Source organism: Bemisia tabaci, chromosome 2, assembly GCF_918797505.1.
Source record: "Bemisia tabaci chromosome 2, PGI_BMITA_v3".
Lineage (NCBI taxonomy): Eukaryota > Metazoa > Arthropoda > Insecta > Hemiptera > Aleyrodidae > Bemisia > Bemisia tabaci.
In genome coordinates, this window is record NC_092794.1 from 53807027 (window position 1) to 53834862 (window position 27836).

A 27836-nucleotide genomic window follows, 5' to 3' on the forward strand; every position below is an offset into this window, starting at 1 on the left:
TCCATGGAGCACGAATAGTTGCATCCAGGCGCTATTATGAACGTTGCCCCTGTTCGCGCATCCGTCGGCTGCGAAAACGAGGGAAAAGGAGAGCAATTCGATGATGCAGATGAAATTGCCAAACCACGTATCCCGATCGCGTCATCCCGAATCTCCTGCCTCATTTTAAATTCAAAAGGAAGTCGGATCCTCGTTTTTGCTTATACAGAAAAATTGAAGGAGCCATGGCTTTCCTCGGCCGCGATGGAATGTGCATGTTGTGATGCGCGCCGGGCCGCGCTCGTGCTTACGAGCAAAAGCGAGGCAGTTCGTTTGACTCCTCTTAGTTTTTCTGACAATACTCTCTACATTTTCCTTTGAAAAAATTCTAGCAATGTTTTTCTTGGAATGAATGAAATAATAAGATGCAAGTCACTCTATTCAAAACGGGAGGTAAACTGTGGATAGAGTCGAATTCTAATGAACTGTAGGTCACTCGGAAACTAGAATTGCGCAGACTTGGGATAAATTTTACCACGAGCTTCCAATTTTCATTTGGATGTCGTACAGCTTTATTCTTTAAATTGTAAGAGAGTGTTTTTGATAGTTTATCTTTTCTTCGATAATATCAGTAAAACAATATTCGAAGAAAAGTAGAATGCCATGTATGATGTGTTATTATATCCTCTTCTTTCTAGGTAGAATAAAGTACTGCCTGTCGTTCCAGAGCACTGTTTGATATTTTCTTTTCCTTACTTTTTCGGAGGCACGAATATACGAGTTATTTACGAGACGATACCAAATTAGAGTTGAAGCTCTTATTTGCCATGAAACTAGTCTCGTTTCCGATTTCGCAGTTTTCCTCCAAAAAAACTAACCACAAACCCCTTGCCATATAATTTGTACTGGTTTTCCCTACCAAGGTCACAGCAGTGAGACTCGCAAGTTACCTGTTTTTTATATGTATAAAATATTTTGCCCTAAGTCTTAGGGGAAAGACTGCCAGGACAATTATTACAGCTATGCTAAGGAAGTGCATCTTGTGAACATTCAAATGCTGTGAAATATCGACTGAAAAAATTATTTCTAAGGAACGTTATGAATATTTTTCATCTGCATATTTAGATACTTTTTACAGTCAAATCACAAATAAAATTCTCTGAGAAACTGGAGGAAGAAGATTCACAAGTCTCCCACAAATTCGTGTTTTACATTAAGAATTTTGGCAATATCTGATGGCTCATGCAGAGTTCATGGCAGCACAGCCACACAGTGGATAGAGTCAATCAGAGAGGTCGGATATAAAATTTATTACTAAAATTGCAAATTTCGATGTTTATTTTGTCATATTTTAAGTTTTAAGGGGTGCTTCTGGCAGAAAATTTCACGAGAAAACCAATAGAGCCACTTTTGAATTCTCAAAGTTTTGAATAAATGGAGTTATAAGCGTTTAAAGTTTCCAAATTTTGTCCAGCCTCTCCTATTGACTCGATCCACCGTGGCCGTAGGTATGCGATTTCCCTTCTAGAAACGTCGTTGGTATCAGAGATCAATACTAAAACAAAGTGCAGTGATCGGCTAGTATCTCGTTTGAATAAATCAATATAGTCTTAGGTTGGTGGGGTTTAAAACCTCGTAAAATAACAGGTTTTAACGTTGCGAGGGCAATCCGAGGGGTTAATATCTTGTTGCAAGGAATATTTGTCCGACTGGATTCCATGTCTGGGAGTAGAAAACAAGTCTTAAATGCTTCCATCGTTTAGATCGATAATCGGCTGAATTTGAAGGGGAGTTGCATTTTTTAATTTAAGTGAAGAAACCAGTGCATATAAATCGACACCGATTAGTTGCTTATGGTGGTAAAATTTTGGTTGAGAGGCATTCAAGTATCGTGCACAAACCATACTTCCATCCCCTGCCTATTCTTATCTAACTTTTGGCAAACTTGGCCTAAGAGAGACCCTACAGTATTAGTCCATAATTTTACCCCTTAGTCTATGAGAGTCAATCGTTTCAACCAATGAGATCCCTCCAGGCTTCTTGTATCTTCTTTGTCAATAGCTTTGTCTATCAATTTCAAAAATCAGCCCGCAAAGACTCTGCGCGGGAGTTAAAAAGGAGTGACGTGACATTGCATCATTCACGTCTACAGCAATTATTTACTCTAAACCAAAGTGGGTCTCTCGTCAGTGGCGAGGAACGAATCGTTGACTATCGATGTTATTCTATTTGAAGCTATGCTAAAGAATCGATTATTTGTGAACACCCCGATAATCGATTTTTTCCCATATGTTTAAATGACACATCAATCGATTTATCGCAAAGCACGACGCTTTACTGTCTCTCATCCAGTTTTCACTCACCGGCTCATCTGATAATCGAACAAGTTGACACGTATCTGAAGAAGACGGGCGGTGACAGGTGGGAATGTCCTAATTAAAATTAGGGGGCACGCCCCCTGGCCGGTACGCGACCCACCCTCTAGAAGGCGCTTCGCGTTCTCTAAATCTTGCTTCGTGGGCCCCCGTGAGTTAATCTAAATAAAAGGGGCTAATCTAGGGACTATCTACAATCGATACCCGCAAATTCATAAAAATCGCCCCGATGGATTTTCAGAACTAATTATGACAAAAAACGAAAATTTACACTGCGGTGAAATGGGACTTTATCGCACACTATGAAAATTATGAAATTTGATTATTGTATTCGGCATTCTGTATTGAACTATAATGTGCAGGCATCTTTAAAACGAGTTCATCACATCCGCAAATGATCCATTCAGATCTACAACACTGATTGTGAGCAAAACTGCGCTCTGGGATGCCGTCTTCTCTACTGCGTGCAAACTGCAGCGGTAGTTTTCGAGTGGTTAATGCAATTGCAAACTAGCCTCAAGAGAGGCGGACAAACAATCTGCATCTCGCTAATGGCCGGGTAAGTCACGGGTGACGCACAGTGGATCAAGTCAATAAAGGAGGTCGGACATTATATTTTTGACTAAAACCGCAAATTCTGATGTTTATTTCATGACATTTTAGACTGTAAGGGATGTTTCAAGAGGCAATTTTCACGAGGAAACCAAATGCACCACTTTTAGAACCTCAATTTTTCGTATAAAGTGAAATAAGTCGTGTATAAGCTCAAAGTTTCCAAATTTTGTCCGACTTCCATTCTCCCATTGATTCAATCCACTGTGTGACAGGAATACGAGGAAGGAATCCCGGAGATCTTCAAGTCGCGGAGATAACGCGACTTTTTAATTGCCGTGTCGAAAAGCTCTTCAGGAGCCGTGCCGTGAATATATTTCCATACTGACATGGCGGTTTTTGTACAAACATACGTCATACTGAACCCGGCCGCTTACAGCTTCACTTGACCCTCGCCTGGTTCTCTCAAGACGTGAACACTCGAGTCAGGGGGGATGCGTCATGGGGGTTGACATGCAAGGAACTTCCTGAAAGACCTTCGCGTTGTTCTACTTCGCATGAAATTTGTCTGGAATATCCGTTCGACTTTGTTTTTTTCGTTTGATTTTTTCATACATTTCCCACGAATTCCATAGCATCGTGAGATTCCATGAACGCGAAGATCTCAAGTAACTCCTCATTGAATTGTTTCATTTGTTTTTATAAATTCCGCAGCCTCGATGGATTTCATGAACTATTTGCAAAAATGTCTAGCCTCTTAAAAAATAAATAGCTGAATTTGAAACACGTGCATCTTTAATTGCGACGTAATAATTCTACGCTCATTTTATCTATTGATTTTCTCTTTGAGAACAACTTATCGACAGTTTTGTCTTGAAATTAACTGTGAATTTTACTGCTTCTTTAAGCATTGTCACAGAGAATACAATGAGATATTCTTAATAATTTTCTTTTAAAAAATACAAAGAGCATCATAAATTTTTAAGCTTTGCAATGAAGGTACGGATTCTCTTACTTTAGCCATCGCTAAGGATCATATCGACGGTGAATCTGTATATAAACGCGTAACGATTGCGGTGCTTCAAAATCCCCGCTCCTTTTGTATTTTTTAAGTACACCAGATTAACCATCATGGCTTGAAATTTTTGCACAATACATATTCTTAAGACAATGAAACAAAATTTCAAGAAATGGCGTTAAGTAATTTTTCTGTTTTGAAACTTATAAGGAGCGATAGCTATCCCGTAAAGTATGACATAGGAAGTATTCAACGCCACACACTGATACGCGTTTTTTCGCAGTTTTACCTTCGATATGGTTTATGTCACCCTGATCTGCACAAACCTTTCATCTAGAAAAGCCTCCAGACTCGATCATGCCGTCGTCTTTATGCTAAAAAGCGAAAATGAATAAAATCAAAAGGAACTAAGTAGAACTCGTGAGATCGATTCGTGTAGTTACTTTTGATGTAATTTATTTGCCTATAGTTCTTTTTAGCATTAGTCTTCGTATTCCAAACAAGTGATAGCAACTACTCCCAGGTCGCAAAATTGATACAAACAACTCAATTTTCTACGAACATTTTTTCTCAAAATTTGTTTCGTAAAATCAGAGGAAAAATCTGTGAAATTTCAATTGGAGACTTTGGTAGAAAAGTCTCTCCAATCCAGAGTCTTGACTCTTAAAAAATTTGACAAGAAAAAATACTCTTGATTCAATCGGAGTTTATTATAATCGAGAGACAAACCTTTTAATTTTAGCGATTTCATATTGATTCAAGTAGTAAAAATTTGATTGAATCAAGAGTATTTTTCTTGTCAATTTTTTAAAGAGTCAGGACTCTGGATTGAAGAGAGTTTTCTACCAAAGTCTCCAATTGAAGTATTATTTCTTGTCTTTAAAATTCTGGACTTTTTTCCAGTGAATGCCCAAAAGCTTCCTGGTGAAAAAATGAGTTTCTAGTGTAACTTTAGGAACGCACAGTAAATCGAATCAGCAGGAGAGGTCGGACAAAATTTGGAAACTTTAAACGCTTATAACTCCGTTTATACAAAACACTGGGAAAAAAAACACATTGGATCTAGAGTCCAGAATCTTAAAAACATCGAAAAGAAAAATTACTCTTGATTCAATCAGAATCTAGCTTAAATCAAGAACCGAGCCTCTTAATTTAAGCGGATTTCGTTTTGATTCAAGCAAAAGTCCGATTGAATCAAGAGTATTTTTTCTTGTCAATGTTCTCAAGAGTCTGGACTCTAGATCCAATAAGTTTTTTTTCCAGTGAAGTTTGAGGTTCTAAAAGTGGTTCTATTGGTTTCCTCGTGAAATTTTCTCCTTGAAATTTTAAGTGTGACAAAATAGACATCAAAATTTGAAGTTTTAGTCAAAATTTTCATTTCCGACCTCTTCAATTGACTCGACCAACTGTGCAACGTCGAGACAAATAAGTTACGTCCTTTCGTCTTAGGAAATGACGAATTACGTTCATTTCCCCGGCGCGGGCTGGTCCGAACGCGCGGCCTCGCACTGGATGTCTCTAGTTTTCGGATCGAGTTCTCAACAACCGGATAGTTTTCCGGGTTTCCCGAGCTTTTCGCGGCCGGGCCGGTCCAGGGCGCGGGTCCTCCTGCCCTGGGGGGGGGGGGGGGGAGGGCGGGGGTGGAGGTCAAATCGCCGTCGGAGCCGCGTCGAATCCGCCGCGACGTCCAGCGATCAGTTGAACCGATCCTCTCGAGCTCGCCAGCCACCCCGAACCCGTGTCCGTGCGCGCCTCTCGTTCGTCTCCGTGAGTTCTCACGTGGGTTTTATCAGTGCTGTGTGTGCCAAGGATTTTTTGGATTTCTTACCTGTGCTTCCTGGTTGTGACCTTAACGAGCAGGTACGGTACTCTTTTATGGATTTTTGGGGGTTTTTTCTTTATCGATCGGGAAAAAAAACATTTCACTTTATTTGGACTGCATTTAGCAAAAAGGAACCAAGAGCAATGCAATGATGCTAAGATTGTGCAACTTCTCTTGTCTTGGAAGAAAAACCTATGGCCATCTATAAATATTTTCTATTTCGTACGCTAAAAATTGTAAATTTAAGACAAAAATTACCATGTAAATTTCATATTTTTGCACGATAACAGTAGTTTTATTGCAAAGGGTGAAGTCGCACAATCTTAGCATCAGGCAGAGTAAGAAGCAAATATTTGTGGCTCTGTTACCACTGGCTGTCGACTTTTAGCCCTCAAATGGGATAAATCGACATTTTGTTGTTTTTTGAATGTGTGACAAAATTTTTACGCGTATTCATGATCCAAACCCGTTAGGCAGGTGTTTGCCATTTAATATAAGAAGTTTGGCCTAAACCCAGCTGAATGGCCTGACCGTAGCCTGTACTGGGACTCAATGCGCAACTTAACGCTTCAGAACCTCATCTTGCAATTCTAATACGGCCAATTCTGGCTGAAATTCTCACTCAACTGTACCTAACTGATATGTTTCAGTTATATTCTCCAAATAAGTGAAATATGACGTCTTTGGCGTCAAGCAGCCTGGCTGCGAATTCGCGTCCTGTACCGACCCCTTTTTTTCACATCAGTGCGTCCGGTTAAGGGGCAGCACTTATGAACTTTGTGTACATTGTTGTTGCGTTTATCGTGACGATCACACGCGTAGGCGAGCAGAGGAAATAAAATCCGCGTGAAACAGAAAAGTGGGACCGTTTTTTATGAGTTTCTAGTTTAACGACATCCAGATGTCCTTACCGTATACCAACCTTATTAAATCATAAATCACTTGCAAACTCTCGAATTTTGGTATTTTTGTGTGATACGCTCGGAGATCGCAACCTCAAATCCAGAATTTCAACCACATGCGTGATATGCCCGATCACCATGCCAATAAACACCGTTTTGTCCGCACGTAGCCGGCCGTACCGTACCCGTACGCCGGTATCGTAGCCCAGCTTGACGCGGCGATGGGCGGGCAGGTCTACGGAAGTACGGACAAAATGCGAAGCATCCAAAATCGGTGCGCTTGTTCGATAAGATTCGCCCACTTTACTGTGATGTTATCGATCAACAAATGGTTGGAATTAAAAAAAAAAGGGAGACGTAGTTGTTGGGGTAGGACACCGACGGAAAAGAAGAGCTTTGTTCGAGATTGGCAGAAGGAGCGCCATCTTGTTATGTTGTTCATGTTGCTTTTAGAGACGTGAGTCTCTTTTCGTCTGAAGTTTTAATTAAAAAAAAAAGAAAATACATAGCAATTTATTCGTGTTAATATTTATTCGTTAATATCTAACCTTATTTTTTTCTTATCGTCCTTTTAAATATGTATTTTAAGGTGATGTGACCACATTTTCGATAAATTTACCTTTTGTTTTCTTTCTTATGTGTGTGAAAAGGCACCTAAAACGTTCGAACGGTCAAGCGGGGTTAAGAACGCACATCTAAGAGTTTCCCTAATTATTTAATGCGGTTACTTAAAATAAAAGTAGTTCATTATTTATTTGAAAACGGTTGCGGACGTGTGGTGTACCTTTAGCTGGGAATATGTATAAAAGTGGCACTAGGAAGCTATGCTTATAACTTAGCAGTTTATGCCCCATTGAATTCTGTTCTTTTATAATTCGGCCGTGCATACATTATATTTACGAATGCCTCTTCGTCCTAACCGTAGCCCGTTTGTGTACCGTTTCTGAGTTCCTGTATCCGTAACCATTTAAAATGACAATTTGGGACTTTAAAAAGAGCATAATCTGTAGAAATTCTTAAAAAAAGGTGTGTCTACCACATCGTCAAAGTTAGTTCTAAAGAGAATAATTAAAATTAAGCAGTTTTAATTACATTTCCGGCTTTTTTTAGAGAAAAATGAGGCGCAAATTGCTAAAAGCGACGTAGAATGTGGGGGCGAATTTTGAAAAGGAAAAAAAAAAAAAAAACCCCTTGTGAAGGATAGTTTGTTATTATTCTTCTACAAGTATATAGCTCTATGAGTGCAAAAAAACTTAAAACGGTTATTATCGCACTATTGATAGAAAACAAGCCTGTGGATTGTCCTTCCGGGGAAAGGACAAATAAATTGAACTTCCAGATTAAAGAGCAAAAAAAGTACTTTGATAACGAAGATAGTTGACCCACTAGTAAATCGACGGCATGAGATGAGACTTCAGAAAACATGCTTGAAGTTGTAAAATAACTAAAGTCACGGGTTTAAAAAACATGCCCAAGACAAATCTTATTTGATTCTACTCGGCAATGCTTCTGGTTTCTTTTTGCGAAATGCAATCCATTTGTAATAGAAACGAGAAAAGATACCAAAAAAAAAAAAAAAAAAAAAAAAAAAAAAAAAAATGGTGCTGGGTCAACACCATCCCGCGGATATTTCAAAGCTGAGAAATTCCAAAAATTACAATGGACCTGTTGCATGCAAGAGATACAGCCGTGCGAATAGACTCTTTAGAGGTTAAATGACACGAAAATTACGATGGTCACATTAAAAAAGTCTGAAATACACTCCTTACTGCGCAATTTGTGTTGTTAGGAACGCGCTTTTTCAAATTTCCCGCGTCTGGGGGCAGTTTTCTAACGGAAACAATTAACGGCAACTCGCGGCTATTTCCGGTCAACTAAAACTGACAACATAACCTAAAAATCGGAGCTCGTGACATCGTGAAATGAAATGTAGAAGGATTGCGTTGGATATTTAAAAGTTGATCGATTTGGTTACCGCACAAAGCGTATATGGACCACTGTAGGAGATCACGTTGGGTTTGTAAACAAACTGAAGGAAAAAATAACAAAAACAACGACTCGGCATCTTCCGGAAATCACCGAGCCCGCCGTTTGCTCGTTTCCGGTGATTAGAAAACTGCCCCCAGACGCGGGAAATTTGAAAAAGCGCGTTCCTAACAACGCAAATTGCGCAGTAAGGAGTGTATTTCAGACTTTTTTAATGTGACCATCGTAATTTTCGTGTCATTTAACCTCTAAAAAGTCTATTCGCGCGGCTGTATCTCTTGCATGCAACAGGCTCATTAGAGCCAAAATTTTTTAACTATAATAAGTACCAGAACAAATCTGTAATAGAAATGCATCGGACTAATAGTCGTTTCCCGCACGAAGGAACGTAATCCAAGGTTGCAAAATTGATCCAGACAATTTAATTTTTTACGAAAATAAACGTGCGAAATTTTTGGTGAAATTTTGACTGACTTTTGCACGAGATGAAGAGGAGAAATCCTGAAAGTTTCAGTTAGAAATACCCGAAATTTTCCTGGTAAATATGCAATTTTCGCGGGAAAATTCGGCAATATTGAAAAGTAGTTATGTTGTTTTGTGAAAAAAGCGCCGAACTAGACCGTATACGGGAGTTTGATCAATATCCATTAATATTATCACACATTATGTACGAATATAAAAAACTAATATATTTGCCTGATATTGATGGATAAAGTTGAGAAATGCGTATCTCTATTGCATAACGTTTCAAAATGTTTAATTATATTTTATTTCCTTTAAAAGGGAGCTAAACAAAATATATCCTCGTAATTTTCTGTGAATGTTAAATGACCTGGAAAAATTCATAGAATTTTCTTTTTTTTAAAAAAAAAAAAAAAAAAAAAAAAAAAAGAAACCCCGGTAGTTAGTTTTTTCCAATAAAATATATATAAATATGGGTGGATATTTACGGCGTCGCAATTGAAAGTATAAGTTTTTCGATTTTCAGCTATCGATACAATTTTCAAACTTTTTCTGCGGTGTATTTTTGAATTTGGTCTCTTTTTAAAAAAATCTGATCGTCTGTGACGATAAGGGTTGTAAAAAAAAGTCTACGAGAAAACTTCAACATAACTTTCAGAATTTTGTGCGAAAAATATAAAACAATGCTTTCACATGCGAGTCAATTTTAGAATTAAAGCGCATTTCAAAGTTATGATTCCCCCGCTTCTTTTTAAGACTTTGCTGCGTGACTTAATGCAAATATTAAGTTATTGATACCGAAAGTCGGAGTAGCGCTTTGCAAACAATAGGGATGAAGAATGCTCTGCATGAATTTTAAACAAAACTATAGTTCCAATAGCTTTGAAATTTTCCATATGCAAAAATCTGTCTCAAGGTGAAGTTATTCGAAGATCCACCCAGACATTTCGATGGTCTAGTCTGAGATTTCCGGTCTATAATGTGCATTACGTCTTTTATCGGCACAAAAATAAAATGAACTTGACCACCAACAGCATATTCAATGAGGTACTAGAGAGAGTTCTCTGTCATCAAATTCTCAAACTTCAATTATCTATCCGATTTGACCAATTTCGTTTCAAGTGCTGAAAATGTTTATCCAGCATCTTTTTTCTTTTAGACGATCACATATAGTCGCTTCTCTGACATAAGGGCGTATCTAGATTTCTGCACGAGCCCTAAAAAGCAATAATTCATTTGTAAAGTGAGGCTCATGTGGATATTGAGATACGCCCTTCCGTCATAGGGGCTACGATATTGTGAATTTCTGTCACTGTCTCTTGTCAGTTCTTAACTCACCCATACGCTAAAGATGATACCACTAATTATTTTTCATTGCTTCTTTACTGCCGAGCATAATTTTCATTCTAGCTCATTTAATCACACTGTACTTTTTCACTGTAGTGCCATACATACTATCGACCCACAGATGGTGAAAAAATGTCTTGAGTACATTAAAATCACCTTGAGTCTTGTGCCTCACAAAAAAAGGAACAAAAAGTAAATAAATAAACGTATAAATGATAAAAAGAGGAAGGAACAGGTTCAGGATGGATCAATACGGATACATTGGTATATTTTTTTCATACATACTTCTAAGTTATCATTTTATCAGTTGAGAGAAATCCATGCGCTTGTACTACATGACCAAGAGAATATTACAAAGGAGTCAAAGTTTTGGGAAAAACTAGGGGATGACACAAACCATTTTTCTTTTTAAGAAAGATGTAGACTTAAAGTTTCCTAAATCGTTTGTTTATGTAAATTAGATTTTTTCTCATCACTGTGGCGTCATCAAAGCATCCTTGTCAGTCGCTGAGACGCGGGAAGTTTGAAAATTTAATGTACGGACTACGCAAACAGTGGCGTAACGGGCGCCCCCGCAGACCCTGCTATGCAGGGGGGCCCAAGCGCCTAGGGGGCCCTCCAGGCCCTCGGCCGCCGAAATTTTGTTTTTCTCTGTCTCTTTGACGCTTAGCTTTGGTTTCAAACTTTGGGCCTTTACTTACCGAGATGGGGCTTCTTCCGCTGATTTTTATTGTTAGCTCAGGGTTTTACATACTTCTTTTGGACTGTTCCTAACTTTTTTTTTGCTGAAGGGCCCCTGCCTTCCAATGTCCACTCATTGATTACTAAAATTTTTCTCTATTTTGTCACTTTTCGTAGGTATTTCGGGCTTTGGGTGACCCATGAATCTAAAGGGCCCACTAGGCCCTTCGATTCTTGGGCCTGCATGGGCCCTTTTGTAGATCCTTGGGCCTGGGTTGGGCCCCCGCCACCCTTTAGATCCTTGATCCTTTAGGGGCCCCATTTAATCGGGTACGGGATCCGGGACAGTGAGGGGAGAGGCATTCCAAGTCAAGTCCGTGATTTGAAATTTCTCGGGTCAAAAAACGGGAAGGGGTGAGGGAAGTAGAGGGGCGGGAGGGGGGACGATTTTGGAATTTTATCGACATGGGGGGGGGGGGGGGGCTAGAAAAAATTTTGCAGGGGGGCCCAGCGGAAGTCCGTTACGCCACTGTACGCAAAATATATATTGAACTGTGCATTTGTCATTATCTTGATGTTCTCAAAGTAATATTCAAAAATCGTATCTATTTTATATAACCCTCTCAATTCCTCATATTTTCTTTGAACAGGACCCTTCAGATCAATTTTGACGGCATGGTGAAATCAATACGTGAATACGTATTTTTCTCCTACATCCACGTACATTCTATTAGCATAAAATAATAGACCACTTGTCCAGTTTATTTTACCCTTGATCAGCGCTAATAACTAGTTCGTCCGCATTCTGATTACAACTGGAGCCTTGCGTTTTTTTCCACAAGTCTCTTTTTTTCTTTTTGATAATCGAGAGGAAAATCCACTCTCCGGTCATTTTACCTTTCTTCAGTTAAGATTTCCTTAGATTGCGAGAACATCTTATACTCAAGCAGTGCAATTAGGCCAGTTTTTAAATGGACTAGGAGAAACATGTTTCCACCCATGCTCCGGGAAAAAATGAAACCTGGCATTCCTCTGACAACAATTTGCATTCAGATAGAACAAACAATTTTAAAAAGAAATTCACGACCGTAAAATCATTTACATGTCAAAAAATGCACATCTTAAATGCACCCTGATCGAGTCGCACCATGCATCAGCAGTATTCTACGTTTAGTCGTAAAAGTTCAACTCATTTCGATGCAAAATTGTACCTGTTAAAATGGAATTTGATCAGGACATGAGTATAACAACTTTCGAGAAAAAGTGCAAAGACAAAAGCTCCTCGATAAAACAACCTTTGCTAGCTAACAAATTGAAATGCAACGTTTGATAATGAGATTTGTTCAATTCGTTTCAACCAAATAAGTTCGAAACTCGTCCAAGAATGATAATTAGAATTATGTGCATCGCAGCTTTAAAAGGTTGCTACGTATGGTCACGCTATTAGTGGATACTCACGGGACAGATTATTCATTCATTCCAGCAATGGCATTTTCCTCACCTGCGCTGATGACTGTAGACAAATGATGCGTATTTGCCAAGTAAATCAGCGGTCACGTATTTTTATCGCAAACATAGAGAAACGTCTTTTTAGTTATTAAAGAAAAATTATTTTTTTTATCAATCGATAATTGAGTTTAAAGGGTTTTTGGTCCTCCTTTCCATTACAAGCTCCATCTCCAAATGGCTGTCCGTGGTCTCGAAGGGCCGCTTGACGGTCATAAACAGACAATCTAAGGACATTGAATATTGAAAATTGGACATTGAATCATTAGATATACATAGTATATTTTTATTATTTTCATCTCACAAAAAAATCTGAAAAAAAAAAAAAACATCAGTAGCCAAACGTAAATAGTGTGAACTCCCTACAAAGGAAGGAAGCGAGGGCAGGGGGCGGGAGGGGGGGTTCTAGAGGTACTTAAAATTCACCAGACGATAGGATAAGGAAAGGGAAGGGAAGAGCGGAATGGTAGATCCTGTTGAATCCATCGTCAGGTAAAAATTGTGAGCTGAAAGTATTGAAAGGGATGGAGAAGAAGTTGGACCCAAAGCTAATGCCATTTTTATCGAGGGCTCAGCGTACTCACAAGGTGGAGGGGAATGTGAGGGCTGAAAATATGACTAAAAAAACCTGACATCACCACCCTTTCATGGTTTTTTTAATAATACCCTTTATAAAATGGGTTACCTTCTCGAGGAAAAGACTCTCAAAATCCTTCAAAATGTTTGTCCATTAGGCAATGCGGCGCGGTCAGCGAACGCGTGCGTACGGTGCGTGGTGTTTCAACTCCCACGCTCGAGTCCACTCCCGACGCAACGCACGACGTGGTCAATGAGCTTTTAGAGGTTGTCAAACTTCCTGTGATTAAGTTCAAACTTTCTGGGAAATTTAGATTGTTTTCATTCGAAGTTTTCTGCAAATTTTATTTGTTATCAAGTGTAAAACGTCTCAAAACTTCGAGGAAAAACATTCATAATCTCTTCATAGAAATCAATATTTTATCGGCGGAAATTCGGCAATATTGAAATTATCTTCCTCCTCTTCTTCTTCTTCTTCTTCTTCTTCTTCTCCTCCTTTTCCTACTAGCGACAAGGATATAGAGCATAGTCCTATTTGTCAGGTCATCTAATACCGAGCACATTAAATCATAAATATTATTTAAAAACCAAAAATTGGTAAATAAAAAGGACTCGTTAAATCAATAAAACAGCAATAAAATAGTAAAATATATTTTCTCGCGGCGTTTTTTTTCCGCACGGTGGTAGTGACCGAAACTTTCGATTATAAGACCTTGGGGGCTATCCAAAATTACCGACACGGATGGCACCCGGAATAGCTGTCCTTCCGGAACTAAAATTTCTAGCTCAATGATAAAAACACTTACCTGCATAGAGGAAATAAGCGCACATATGTTTTCTCTGAAATAAACCAGATATTGTCGTTCCATATTGCAAAAAACAGCCCAAATAGAATTGATGCAATCAGCAAAATTTAATTCCAACGTCGCGTGTAATCGGTTTGATCTTTCGCAAATTATTGTTGCACTCCGTTCGCAATGCAATAATGCTCTGCAATGACGCGGGGCTGCCTTGCGTTTCTCTTTCGTTTCGTACCATTATTGCATCATGCGCGGCCGTGCACCAAAACGATTCAAAGAAGCGTCGAAAATCGCAATGAATCAAGCTTTCAAACTGCATCGCGGCGCGCTCGACGCATTATCGAGATTCTATTGCGTGAAATTCGCTGCCCGCTTAGAATGTTTCACGCTCTGCTGTTTTCCGGCACCTTTGCGTTCCTTCGTTACACTTCCCCTCTTGCTTGGTCCGTTTGGGCTCAATTTCCTGGTTCGTTTTACTTTCTTTCCTCTTCGCTACTTCTATTATCCGCATTCATGCTCCATTGCAAAAAAGTGATGTGTACCTATGTTTCCACACGTTAAAAGACGTTATTTAATGTATTGTTATTGCTTGGATCCAATTCTGTAATGTGACGGAAGATATTTCTGCATCTTATACGTATGAGTTTTTTTAAATAGGTAACTTATGAGCTCGAGCTCTTAAAAACCGATTTTATTTAGAAATGGGCGGTTTAAGTAGAGGAGATCAAAAATATGACTCGATTAAGTTTACACTTTCAATATGATCTTCGGTTTATTCCTGCAGTGAATTTCCATACTGAGAAATGGTTATCATTTACAGTTTAATAATATTAAGTGTTTCCATAGTAAAAAGCTTTCTACCAGACAGGGAGAAATCCTTTTAACGCCAAGTCAGTCTTCAATTTTTAATATAGGCAACCCCCCTCCCCCCCAACCCTAACGTCACGCATAATCGAAAAACCAAAAAAAATATCCTTTTACCGAATGTAGAGACTTCTAACGTATTGGTAAACGCCTACAATTGTTAGTGTAGGCAATATGAGCTCTCACGTGATCGAATAGTGGTATTATCGTGAAATGGCACACTTACGGCGCGTTCAGACGGTTCGGAGGTTGTAAAGCTGCTCGACGAACCTCCTCAGATCAGTGCAATCAGTCCTAGACAGTTAAATAATCGAACATCCCTGAAAGGGCCATCTTCTTGAGATCCACTCTCCTTCGAAACGCTTTTATGCCGGAGGTCCCTATCCTATAACATGTAAAAAGAATGGCGTAACGCTCCCCTCGACCCCCCTTCTCCCTTGCGCCACCCCGCAGGCAATGAGAGAGTGCGTTACTGCGTTTTGGGCATAGTCAAAGAGAAGCCCTCCACTGGCCTTTTGGCGACGGTTTGAAACTTTTACTTTCGCGGATTCAACACTTATGGAAAAAATTAAGGGAGTAACTAAACAGTCATCGCCCTATTTTCGGCTGTCAACCTACCTACCAGATGGATGATGAACTTCGGATGACATCGTGACTCGTGAGCCAAATAGGTGTGAGAAACTTCGGCTTGTGTCTAAAACGAAGTGCTCGATACACGTTGTTGAAAATACACGTAGTGGGTAGGTCTACTATTTAATTTTGGAGTTCCGAAAGTAAAAGCTTTCAGCATTGCCAATGTGCCGACGGAGGGTCTCTTTTTGTCTCTGGTGTATGGTGAGAGGACTGAGAGGTGAGCTTCAAGTGAGGGGCTTGGAGGACAAGGCGCATGAGTGCAGTTTTTGAAAAAATTGAAATATTAATTAAATCACGTAAAACTAGTCCTTATGCATGAACTGTGAAAATTTCGCTCAAAACTTACAATTTTTAAGCATCAAAAAGTCAGTTTGAACTTTCTTTTTCGCCATAAGGATCCATGTAATTTCGTAGCTTCAAACACGTATTTCTCGAAAGTCGAAATCACGAAAACTGCACTTATGCCTCGTCCTCCAAACGTCCAAGCCCCTCTAGTTGGTTGTCTATTACGCGTTGTCCATAAGAGGTGATGAATTTCAGCCACTGGATGACAACGAATGATTCGAGTCCAGCGAACTCTGGTAGCCAGCGGGAGGAGAGCGCACGCACTCGCACTACTCTGCGGCATCGTTACGTCCACCGAATGCGTATTGCATCATCGCTCTTAATACGTCCGCAGTGGATGTTCATAGGTAGAAACAACGGCTGGCTCAGTTGCCAGTTACGGAGGCAACTAGGTATTTTCCATGCCTAACGCTAATCCATAGAAACCGGTTGTTCTTCACTTCTCAGCTCCAACGATTCGTAGCCCAATCTCGACCTTCCTCCTCCTAACGTCTCTCTCGTGAAAACGATTATACTAGGGTCGAAATATCCTGGAGACTATCGAAGGAATGTAACCCGGCGAGGAAAAAGGTTTTTTCCGGTTTGTGACAATTTTCCTCCGCCCTGTTAAGGAAAAGCGCAGTGCCTAAAAATAACATTTACTTGCCGACTACAACGTCGTCCGCTCAATTATATGGCGTCTTATGGGCTTGCTCCATAACTATCCGCGTTTTTCACACGTTACCATTCTCCGGAATTCTGTGCCTTCTCGTGACTGGAGTAGAGCAGTTCCAGGCAACAACGAGAAAAAGCGCACGGTATGCGGAAAACTGTGTCTTTAGTTTTTCTTCATTTGAGGGGCTTAAAGGACAAGGCGCATGAGTGCAGTTTTTGAGAGGCAAACTCCGACCACCCTAGTAAAAATTGGCAGTAGAATCTGTGTTCCAAAATACCATAGACCTACAGCCGGCTGTAAGATTTCCAATAGCTTCTATAGCCGGCAACATAATTTCTTATAGCCTTTTACAGCCGATGGCGATTAAGCAACATCCAGGCGATAAAGTGTATGCTAAACGTTACTAATTACGGATGCTAGGACTTAGTGAGTTTTTGGAATACTGCTCTCTTTTTGGGCGGTGGTATCTTGATTTATTTTGCGAGGAAAGCTCCGTACTTTTGATGGATGCCTGCCATTACTAATAGATTACAGCGCCTTCAGTTTCGTATGATATTGTGCAGTACCTCTGCAGGCTGATTATTTACTTCCCTCATCTATTGACCTTGATGGATGCGGGCTGCGGATCTATGAGACAGAGATTCCGAGCGATTCAGAACTAATTTCAATAGATCCAGCTATAGATCCACTGATAGATGCGGATCCCCCGGCCCTAAGGCAGTAGATGCGGTGACATCTATTAAAACTGTGCTTCTGATTGGCCGACTGGTGCTGCCGCGGCGGGATTCGAACCCACCATCGCTCGGATTGGTAGCGACTGAATATCGACGCCGCTATCCACTGCGCCACGGTAGCTGATAAGACGGAGTTGAGTAAAACACGATAAATGATCTATTTGGAGGTTAGGTTTCCTACGCGCTTCTTCTTCTTCACTCGGTGAATCAAGGTGTCTGATTGGTCAGAACGATTATTTTCATTTCAAAGCAATCGTTCAACACTGTATTCCAATTCTGCTGATCTATCGCTCATCCATCGGATAGAATCACAGTGTAGAATCACAAATAGTTTGATCATAGATGCGCGATAGATGAGATTTGCAGATCTATAGCCGAGATCTATGAAAGTAAATAATCAGCCTGCTGGTGTGAAATAGTTGCTTCAAGCGCCGTGGCACACTGCGGTGCGGCAGGCGGGCAGCCAGCGCGAAACGCGCATTGGCGCCTACAAACCTAACAGGGATACTTCACGCGTTGCGCAATGCGTGAAGTATCCATGTTAGGTTTGTAGGCGCCAGTGCGTCGCCGCTCCACTTTGTGTTAGGCTCTAATATTTAATCTGGCGGAGTCGGCGTTATTCAACTCATGATTTTGAAATCGTTGCACACCCTGTATGGATTATTCTCATTTTAATTGATGAAAAATAATAATATGTATTATAAAGGAAAATATAATGTGTGTTTTGTAAATATTGAGGTGGTTCCGTATCAAACTTAATGATTTCCAAAGCACACGAATTTCTACAGAATTTCTTATACTTAGCCTTTTATAATCGATGGCGAAAAAGCAACAGCCAGGCGATAAAGTGTAAAGCCCGGCGATAGGAACTATAGCCCGGCTGCATAATTCTTTATCGCTTCGTATAGCCCGGCCGTATGATTTTCTCCGCATTCTACAGCCAGCTATATGATTTTCTGTAGCCTTATTTGGCCGGCTATAAGAATTCCTATCGTACTTTGAAACGCAGCAGAAAGGAAAATACTTTCTATTCTCACGCTGATCTAAAAAAAAAAAGCGTACACACCAAAGCGCTGTGTAAACAAAGGTGATATAAATTAAGTGTGGAGACTAATTCAGATCTCAGTAGTGCTCTATGGAAATAATCTTATTTGAGGCGCCAGGCGCAATTTTGAGCCGTCCCAAATGGAAGATGTAATGAAAAATTCTTTTTCAAAATTGCACATAAGTGCGAAGGAATTATTCCCCAAAATTCCCAAGCCCGGTAGAATCTGGGGGGGGGGGGGAGGCTAGGGCGCTAGTCCCCCCCCCCCCCCCCAGTCCCAGCTACGCTTATCACCGCGGCAGAGCTACTTATCACCTTCCACAGCACTCGTGCTGGAACTTTCCCGAATTATCCACACCCGCGCCCGAACATTAATGAAATTCGCTAAATGAGCGTAATGAGAGCCGGCCAGTTTTCACGGTGACATCACAGCCGAAACAATGGTCTGGGAATCGGAATCGGGCAACAGGGAAGATGAGTGAATCGGCGGCCTTGAACGAGGTCGAAAGCGGACCTCCTTCCTCATCCCCCCCTTCCGGCCCCTCCCCCTCCCCCCTGAGCCCCCCGGCGGCGCGGCGTAACCCGAGCGCGCTCACGGATGAGCACGATCATCCATTACGCGAGAGCGTCGGCATCGGCGTCGCGGCGCGAGCACTCTCACTATTTCCCTTTCTTCCTGGCTATGGCTCCGACTGTGCCGTGCCGTCTATCGGTCTCCCATCCCGTGCCTTCTGACTTCACCCAGTGACTCAGTTTAATGACCCCGCGCGGGCCACGGCCGAGCGGCGCGGCACGGCGTGCGTACGCCTAGCGCCACGCGCCGCCCGCCGTGCATCGCCACAAGCGCATTCGCCATCAGCGCTGCTACCGATTCGTTCGGAATGCACTGGGAATGCATTGCGAGAATATACGGAGAGTGTAGATTCTGAGCGTGGATAGATCGTGGAACCCGTGAATTGATCGGAGGGTACGGATTTGACACAGATTGTTTTACTGTAGATACAAATTTTTAAGAGCAGCCCAAGACAATGATAACAGTGGAAAAACAAGGATGAAAAAACGGGAAACAAGGCTAAAAATACACAATTAATGAAACCCGAGAGGTTTCGACTCAAAACTGAGTCATTTTCAGTCGGAAACAATAACAATTTTATAAGAAATAACGATAAAAACCCTGAGTCCTACATGGTGGCGGCCGGGATCTGAGAGAAAGAGAAAATTGATAACTTAAGTGTTCTTTCACTGTTTTACTGTATGTAGTGTATTTCATACATTTTCTCCAGACAATTGGACTGGCATTCATCTTTACTCCACAGCCACATCAAAAGAGCCGTTAAATCTGTTAAAAAATCGACACCGATCCGATCGACAAATCAGCCGAAAACGGTATCGATTCGATCGACTTGAATCGATTGAAAAAAAATGTGAACAGACCTTCGTGATTCGATCGACATCGATTCAATCGACAACCGTTGACCGTTCGACAAACCCGTGAAATTGACCGAAAAATCTGTGAATCGGGCTAGAGTACCTATATTGAGAGAGTATGGCCACTGGGCCCCATGGAGAGGCTTAGGACGCCCAAAAATGGCGGTGCTTTGTTTTGGATTTTGTGGATGGGAGGGGGGTCATTGCCAACTTTTGACGGTTATCACCAACCGCACTTGCTGCCAACCTTACTACATCTAAGATAATTTTTCTCAAAAATTGCACACGATTAGCCTTAAAAATATGTAAAGATGTCGCAATGGTGCATTTGAGTAAATTTCTCGTTACGATAAGCAAAGAAAACTACATTTTGAGTCATTTTGCATTACATTAATTTATGGCGTCCGCCATTTTTGGGTCCTAAGGGCTCCGTTTAGCCTAAGATGGCTGAGCCAATCAGAGGTGGTAATTTCAGTGGCCATACTCTCTCAATATAGGTACTCTAAATCGGGCGATAAATCCATGAACTAATTTCTGATTTACAAGCCAGTGATTCGATCGAAAGACCCGTTAATCCATTGCCGAACCCGTGAACTGATCGGCAAACCTGTGAATCGATCGACAGACCTGAAAATCGATCGACAAACCTGTGAATCGATCGACAATACCGAGAATCGATCGAAGTTTATAGATCGAATCGGTATCGATCAAGTCGCTGTCGATAGGCTCACGTTGTTTTTTTCCTATCGATTTATGTCGAACGAATCGACACCCTCTGATTCGATCGACAATTCCGTGAACTGATCGGCAAACTTGTGAATCGATCGACCAATCCGTGAATCGATCGACCAATCCGTAAATCGATCGACGACATCGTGAATAAGTCGAATCGTTGTCGATTCAAAGACTAGATTCAAAGCGTGGAGGAATCGTGCAACCCGTGAATCGATCGACAAACCGACTCTAATCACACTCATTAACCCTTCACTAGCATCCACTCCAATCGCAGTTTTATGATACATATGATGAATTTCGCCGATGTTTTATCTGTAATACCTATTTTAAGCCCTCATGAATCATGATGAACGCGGTTGCAAGCACAACCAGATATCAGTCAATCCGAAACATAACTGGACTTTTGTTTGTTGTCATTATGAAACCCCTCATAAATCATAGTAAGTAACGCTTCAAGTATAACCAGAGGTCCATCAAACCGGAGTAACTCGTAACCGGTGCAGATTTATTTCCTAAAATCAGTGGCGTGAATTGCGATGTATCGAATGTTATGCCATTCAAACCTAAGGTAAAGAATCGATTTTTAAGGTGTTCGCTGCGAACGCCCTGTCTATCGATCTTTTTCCGTAGGTTTAAATGGCATAACAATCGATATATCGCAAAGCACACAACGCCACTGCCGACTCGTCACGTCACTCTAATCCGATCCTCATTTGGAGCGACGAAAAAATAGGTTTTTGCAACAATGCCTAACGGCGATGAGAACTGTTCAGACAAGACGTCGCTCCACTAACGTAATTTTCACGTAAGCCTTAATCTCTATATAATTATATGCTTTCTGTGGCTCATGTGGGAATAGAGATAAGTCCTTACAACTGGGAGACGGCGAGGAGAGAAGGGAGACGTTGGAAGATGGAACATTGCAACATGACATGCAAAATTCACCTGTCGGAGCAGCCCACCACGACAAAAACGGCATAATCGACTGTAAACCCACTCGAAGATTTAATATTTCAGCGAGTTAGAAGGGAATATTTCGAAATATGACGTTAGTGGGTCTCCCTCGTTGACATTTGAAGTTGAAATTACCCTAGTTTCAGGCGCTCCCAAAAATTTACCGCAGAATTTTAATGACTTAATCCGACTCGGCAATGTTGCAGTTTGTTGGTCAGTTTTTTTGCTCTGGACATGTCTTTCTTATTGTCCCTTCCCTCTTTGGATTTGTCGCTAATGTCCGGCAGCAATTTTGTAATGAGCGCGCGTCGAAAGATAAGTCGAGATAATGTTATCGTGAATCGAATCTCCGTAATCAAAAATCAAACTTCGCATTTGATTAATGATAATTGAAGCGCTGGGTGCGGGAGAGGCATTTCGCGGTTGCGGTTTATGATTGAAATAAATGTATTTAATTTGTTGAAACTCTTACTGAATATTTTTTTACGATTTTACAATGCTGAAAAAAAAAATCCAGAAAATTTATCGGATATTTTCTTCTCTAAAACATAAATTAGCGGTGGCGATTCTGAAACTCCGCAACTGAGGAATGCCCTTTCTGCACCCAACCCCTCAATCAAATGTCTGGGTCATTTTCAAAATTGTTGGGGCATCTATACTCCAAATGGACGTATTTATGCTAAATAGAACTATGTGCATAGGGTCTGCATGTGACATAGTTCCTTTCAGCATAAATACGTCAAAATGGTACAAAATTAATGCATGAAAGGTTCGATATAGCTATCTCATTACCGCTTCCCATATTGAAATCAATTTTGTTAGACTTTACTGCATTTCATGAGAAAGTTTTCAATTTGTTACATCTCCGAGCCGTGGCAAGTATTTTTAACAGTGCGAATTTCAACAATAAGTTGTACGTATGATGGGTTTTCTCGTTTGTTCTAGGCTTAAGTTCAAACATAGGAACTACAATTTCATGATACTATAACACAAAGGATGTCATCAATTTTCCGCGTTTTTATAGGGTTCTTAAAAAGGGGGTGATAAAAGACTGTGAAATAAATGTCAGTGAGCTCTAAACGGAACTGTTCGGCTGGTTGAATGCCCTTACACCAAAATCGGGCAGGAAAAACAGGAGCTAAATTCTCTTTAATCGCTGCAATACGTGGTTGACAGTACAGTGAGTCATGGATTATTAATAATGCTAATCTCATACTGATGCAGAGAGAACAACCAGAGCCCGTTCCATTACCGTAATTCGTCTTTTTCGTCATCACTCCTTTCGAGGCTGGAATTCGATTGATTTTTCAGTGATTCAAACTCCGGGTGGAAATTTTTATGGAAAAATCACAAGATCATCTACGCATGCGCGATTTGGAAAATTTTCGTGAAGAGACTCCTTCACTTTTTAACAAATCGAGATTAAAAATTGAAATTTTATGAGTATACTGTTCTCGGATAATCAAGCACTCTCTTAGAATTTAACACAAGTTTCTCCATATCAAGCCCCACATATTGTGCTCTCATTTGATGGGATTCCACCTTGCGATGGAATATGAACAATATCGTCTGTCAATATTGGCCTCTCAAATTGAGACAATGTTGAGGCAACGTTACTTTGAGACAGAATAGGGAATATTGATACCATGCCTTGGAAATATTGTTTTAATAGAATCAGCCCAAAACATATTAAAACATAATATCGCCAGGTAATGTTGTAGGCAATTTTGCGAAACAAATTTTTTTAAAAGAAAGTCGCAAATGGTTGAAATATAGTGGAGATTAATATTCAAGAATTGAAAAAAAGAAAGAAATACCGCAGCTCTGAATAATTTAGCTAATATCCTCTGGCAATATGACTTTCTAGCTTTTAACACTGAGAGGGGTATCTCCTTGAGGCGCCGTTGAAGTATTACGTAAGCTACTTTGGGAAAGATGGGGTCTGAGCTTTCCTTACGGTCCTTAAGAGGAGGAAGGAGGAATTCGAACCAGTTAGAGCTGAAGCTCCTCCTTTCAAAAATAATTAATATTCTTCAAGAGAAACATTTTTCCCGACTATATTTCAGGCTCTTTCCGTTATTTTCCGAATACTTTTGGGGAGGGGGTCAAGCCGGTCTTGCGTAATTCAAGAGGGGGCTAGAGGTTGCATTTTTGGTGCCTTACAAGAAGGGAAGGAGGGTGGTCAAAAAGTCGGTCAATATGACTTACGTAATACTAGCATGGCCCCTTTGCAGGGTGGGATATGAGTGATGCAGTAATCACAGCTCTCACACTGATAACGGATCGTCTTCGAAGATGTACTTATCTCGGAACGCTCATGGAGAGAGATGCAGAGAGTCCGACGGTGACATTCAGACTGACGAGTGTGATTTTTTATTGATTTTTCGCAAGTTCCGGGTAATTGCTTGAAGGTTACGGTCCAGTCGTTTAACTCGCGGAACTTGACGCGTTGCTCCGGACTGGTTAGTAACACACTCGCCTCATGAATGCCTGAATTGGGTGGTTGAAAACGGGTCCGGTCACTTGTTTCGTGGTCTCGAGCGATATCTTTTCACTGTGCGAACGGCTACAGAGTAAGAACAAGATTCGGAATCATTTAAATTCCGGACATTCTAGACCTAAGTTGGACGGATGTGACTGGAATTAGTCTAAATGCAACCAGTGGCGATTCCAGTACGTCGGCAACACTGTCAATACTCCATTTAAACTCACTGAATGTACCGATTTTGGGTGAGACAGTGTACCTTACCTAGAATCGATTGTTTAACAAACATTCAAGTAGAGAAAAAACAGTGTTGCCAACTTACAATAGTCGCCACCGGCTACATCTGACGTTATAATTTAAGCGTGATGTGATGCTAGGAATGTCTCAAAATCTGGATTTTGACACATTAAAGCCCTGAGACATTATTGGAACTTATCGTCCAAGTAGCTCAGCTTGCAATTAAGCAGTGAAATTGTTGCCTTGTATAAGAGTGTTGTGTATGTTGCCTATTTATTAATTGAAGGGGCTTCTCTTATTCAAAATCACAATAAAGAATTAAGTTGTAATGTGCTCTGCTTATCGAATTGTTTACCTCTCTTACGCATGGAACTCATCTTCTTCATTGTTCAAAATCGGCATCCCTTCACCAAATGATATGGAAATATTGCAATTTCATGGTGAAAAGAATTTCAATTTTTTGTACCGAATTGCAAAATGATTTCAATTTTTGTGTTGCACTATGCTGTGCTAGAAAGCTGATCGATCGGCTGTAGTGTCGCTCTCCAAAGCTCTATTTATTACCTCAAAAAGTATCTTGATTTGCGAGTTTACAACTTCAAATAAGCTTACTCTTTTTTTAAAGAAATAAAATGACAATTTTCAAATTTGTTAAATATATATGTAACAAATACCTATACATAATATATATTTTTTATAAATATTTGTTAGTTAGTTATTTTGATTAACGACGATCAGCAACCAGGCTGTTTACGTCGGGGACCAGGTAACCTTAAATTTTTAAATTTAACTGTTTGTTGTTAAATATTGTTTGTTCAAATATATATTTGTTGTAATATATATGTGTTCAAGCGTTACTTTTTGCCGGCTGACCCGCTATTCGAGCCGAACAACTAAAACAAGAAGTGACAACAGGGAGATCTGATTTACCTGTCGAGTAAATAGCTCACCCCTTCCATTTGCGGACTAATTGCGACATTTTTACTGCACACTCATCGCCGGTAAACAAGCTCGAACGTGGAATGACGGACGGCCATCCAGATCGATGCAGACGTCGTCGCTCGTCTTTGAGGCTCGGAGACTGGAGAGTGTCGCGAGCCAAGTGTTTCGCGCGCCTGTCGCTTTCAATTTCTTCAACAGGTGTTTTCCAAGTAGTCACCATTGGAAACTTCCAGTCCACTCCACTTTCAATGATATGAGTACCTATCCGGGAAAAATCCAATTCGAGGTTTTTACGATTTTAGCAATGTCGCAGGCAATTAGTCGAATCATTGGAATTTCAGCAAATCCCTAAGCTGTCACTCAAATCGTCGCTTAGCTGGCATAAGGGCTTAACCACACTTAGAGATGAACTCTAGAGGGCATTCAGTTACATTGACGACAAGATTCATCGCGAAATGTAGTTACCTTCTTACGCCAGGAGGGTGACGAAATGACGGTTTACGAAATTCTCTAAATTTATGGTGAGGAGCTCACGAGTTTTCAATGTTTTAGAAAAAAATAGCTAAGCAAATCTACGAACTCGAACCAGAAATTTAAAAAAAAAAAATTGACTCTATAATTGAAAAGAGCCATGCACAAAAAGGGCCAAAAACGGCCCATTTTTGGGCCTTCGAAATTGGGGTCGAAGTGAGGTTTTTTTTCATCCTTAGGGTGACTCTTTACACATACTAAAATTTCAGATTGAGTATACGCACCATTTTCGAGTTATGGGGGGGGGGGGCAAAGTCCCCGATTTTCACCCATTTTTGCAGGTGTTTTAATGTCGAACATCGGCTGTTACGAGGTACTAGATCTAGATATTGAAGCGCGGTTTTCGGTAATTTGTTCAGCTATTCCTGTAGTATTTTTCCACATCTTTCATAAAGCCCCAAATGGTTTTTCGGGGGGCGGGGAGGGAGGGCTTTATTCATACTACCATGACCGTTAGCGCATCTTACTGACTTTACTTTGTTCTCTTCTCTCCACGCCGCGGTCATGATGGTATTTTCTGTTGAGGATTTTTCTTCTTCTTTACATTTTACCAATTTTAATGTCCTCCCTCCCTTTTCCCCTTTTTCCCCCTCCCCCGCAATCCAAACACTTCCTCTCAAGTGCTTCATCCTGTAAGGCAGATATGACAGGGTCATATGTGGGGGATTATTTTTCTTTCTTCACGATTGATAAACTTTGACCCTACTTACTTCTCCCTTACAGGGGTAAGGGCCTCCCTTACCCCTGTATTATCCCCCCCCCCCACCTGCCCGCTCCACTTTACTTGAAGTAGTTTGCTCCCTCCGCAGCAGAAATGACGATGTTTCCTGTGAGGAATTTTTTCTTATTCATATTTTTCTTGTTTCCCTTTCCACTTCTATGTCTAATTTATTCTTTCCTAGGTACATTCTCTTCCGCTTTCTCTTCGCATAACTATATTACTCCCACAAAAAAAGATTAAAAAGTAGAAGAAAAGTGAAAAGTAAAGAGAACGAGGCAAAAGAGGGACGAATAAGAGGGGAAGAGAACGAGAAGAGTAGGAGGGTGGCTCCCATGTATTCAGTATTTCAGTACCTAAACATAAGTAAACAATTATTTGCCAGAAACATCGTCATTTCTGCTGCGGAGGGAGCAAACTACTTCAAGTAAAGTGGAGCGGGCAAGTGGGGGGGATAATACAGGGGTAAGGGGGGCCCTTACCCCTGTAAGGGAGAAGTAAGTAGGGTCAAAGTTTATCAATCGTGAAGAAAGAAAAATAATCCCCCACATATGACCCTGTCATATCTGCCTTACAGGATGAAGCACTTGAGAGGAAGTGTTTGGATTGCGGGGGAGGGGGAAAAAGGGGAAAAGGGAGGGAGGACATTAAAATTGGTAAAATGTAAAGAAGAAGAAAAATCCTCAACAGAAAATACCATCATGACCGCGGCGTGGAAGAAGAGAAGAGAACAAAGTAAAGTCAGTAAGATGCGCTAACGGTCATGGTAGTATGAATAAAGCCCTCCCTCCCCGCCCCCCGAAAAACCATTTGGGGCTTTATGAAAGATGTGGAAAAATACTACAGGAATAGCTGAACAAATTACCGAAAACCGCGCTTCAATATCTAGATCTAGTACCTCGTAACAGCCGATGTTCGACATTAAAACACCTGCAAAAATGGGTGAAAATCGGGGACTTTGCCCCCCCCTAGGGTGTATCTTATTTTTGAGTTTTGCGAAAATCAAGTTGGTCAACCCCTAAAAAGTTTCTATGTAGTCTCTAAATGAACCCCCTAAAAGGAAAAAAATTTAAAAAAATTTTAACCCGTGCCTCAAAGGGCCTAAAGGGCCTAAACCCAAAATTCAAAAATTTTGGCAAGCGACACATCAATTCTGAAGGAAAATGGCAAGTTACGGCCCTTTTAGAACAGAAATTTCGTCCGTTTTGCCGTATCTTGAAGCGTAAGGTCACAAACGGCCCAATGACGACGTGAGGCTATGGGCTGGCGGGGCGCGCCGCGGCCGGCCCGCCGCTGAGCGTGCGCGCGCGGCAGGGTTGCGCATCGCCGCTTTACACCGGCGTAGAGGAACGAACGGTGGGGTGGGAGGGGGATATCCGGTGGAAAAGCATCCACATTTTCTATCCATAATGAAAATGCATTATACTTTTTCAATATAGATGAGGAAATATGAGCCATACAAGGAAGTGATGAAAAGAGTGACAAATACATATATAGTTTGTACGGTTAGGAGTGTAAGTGGGG

The 27836-nt window shown here is 40.8% G+C and overlaps 1 protein-coding gene across 1 annotated transcript in view; it reads left to right on the forward strand.

Moving 5' to 3' along the window:
• Window positions 1-5601: 5601 nt before the first annotated feature.
• LOC109037002 (fatty acyl-CoA reductase wat) overlaps window positions 5602-27836 on the forward strand; it is a 74606-nt gene continuing 52371 nt past the window's right edge. Inside the window, exon 1 of the mRNA XM_019051499.2 lies at window positions 5602-5784. The gene's annotated coding sequence lies outside the window, so the exon portion shown is untranslated. The remainder of the gene's footprint in view (window positions 5785-27836) is intronic.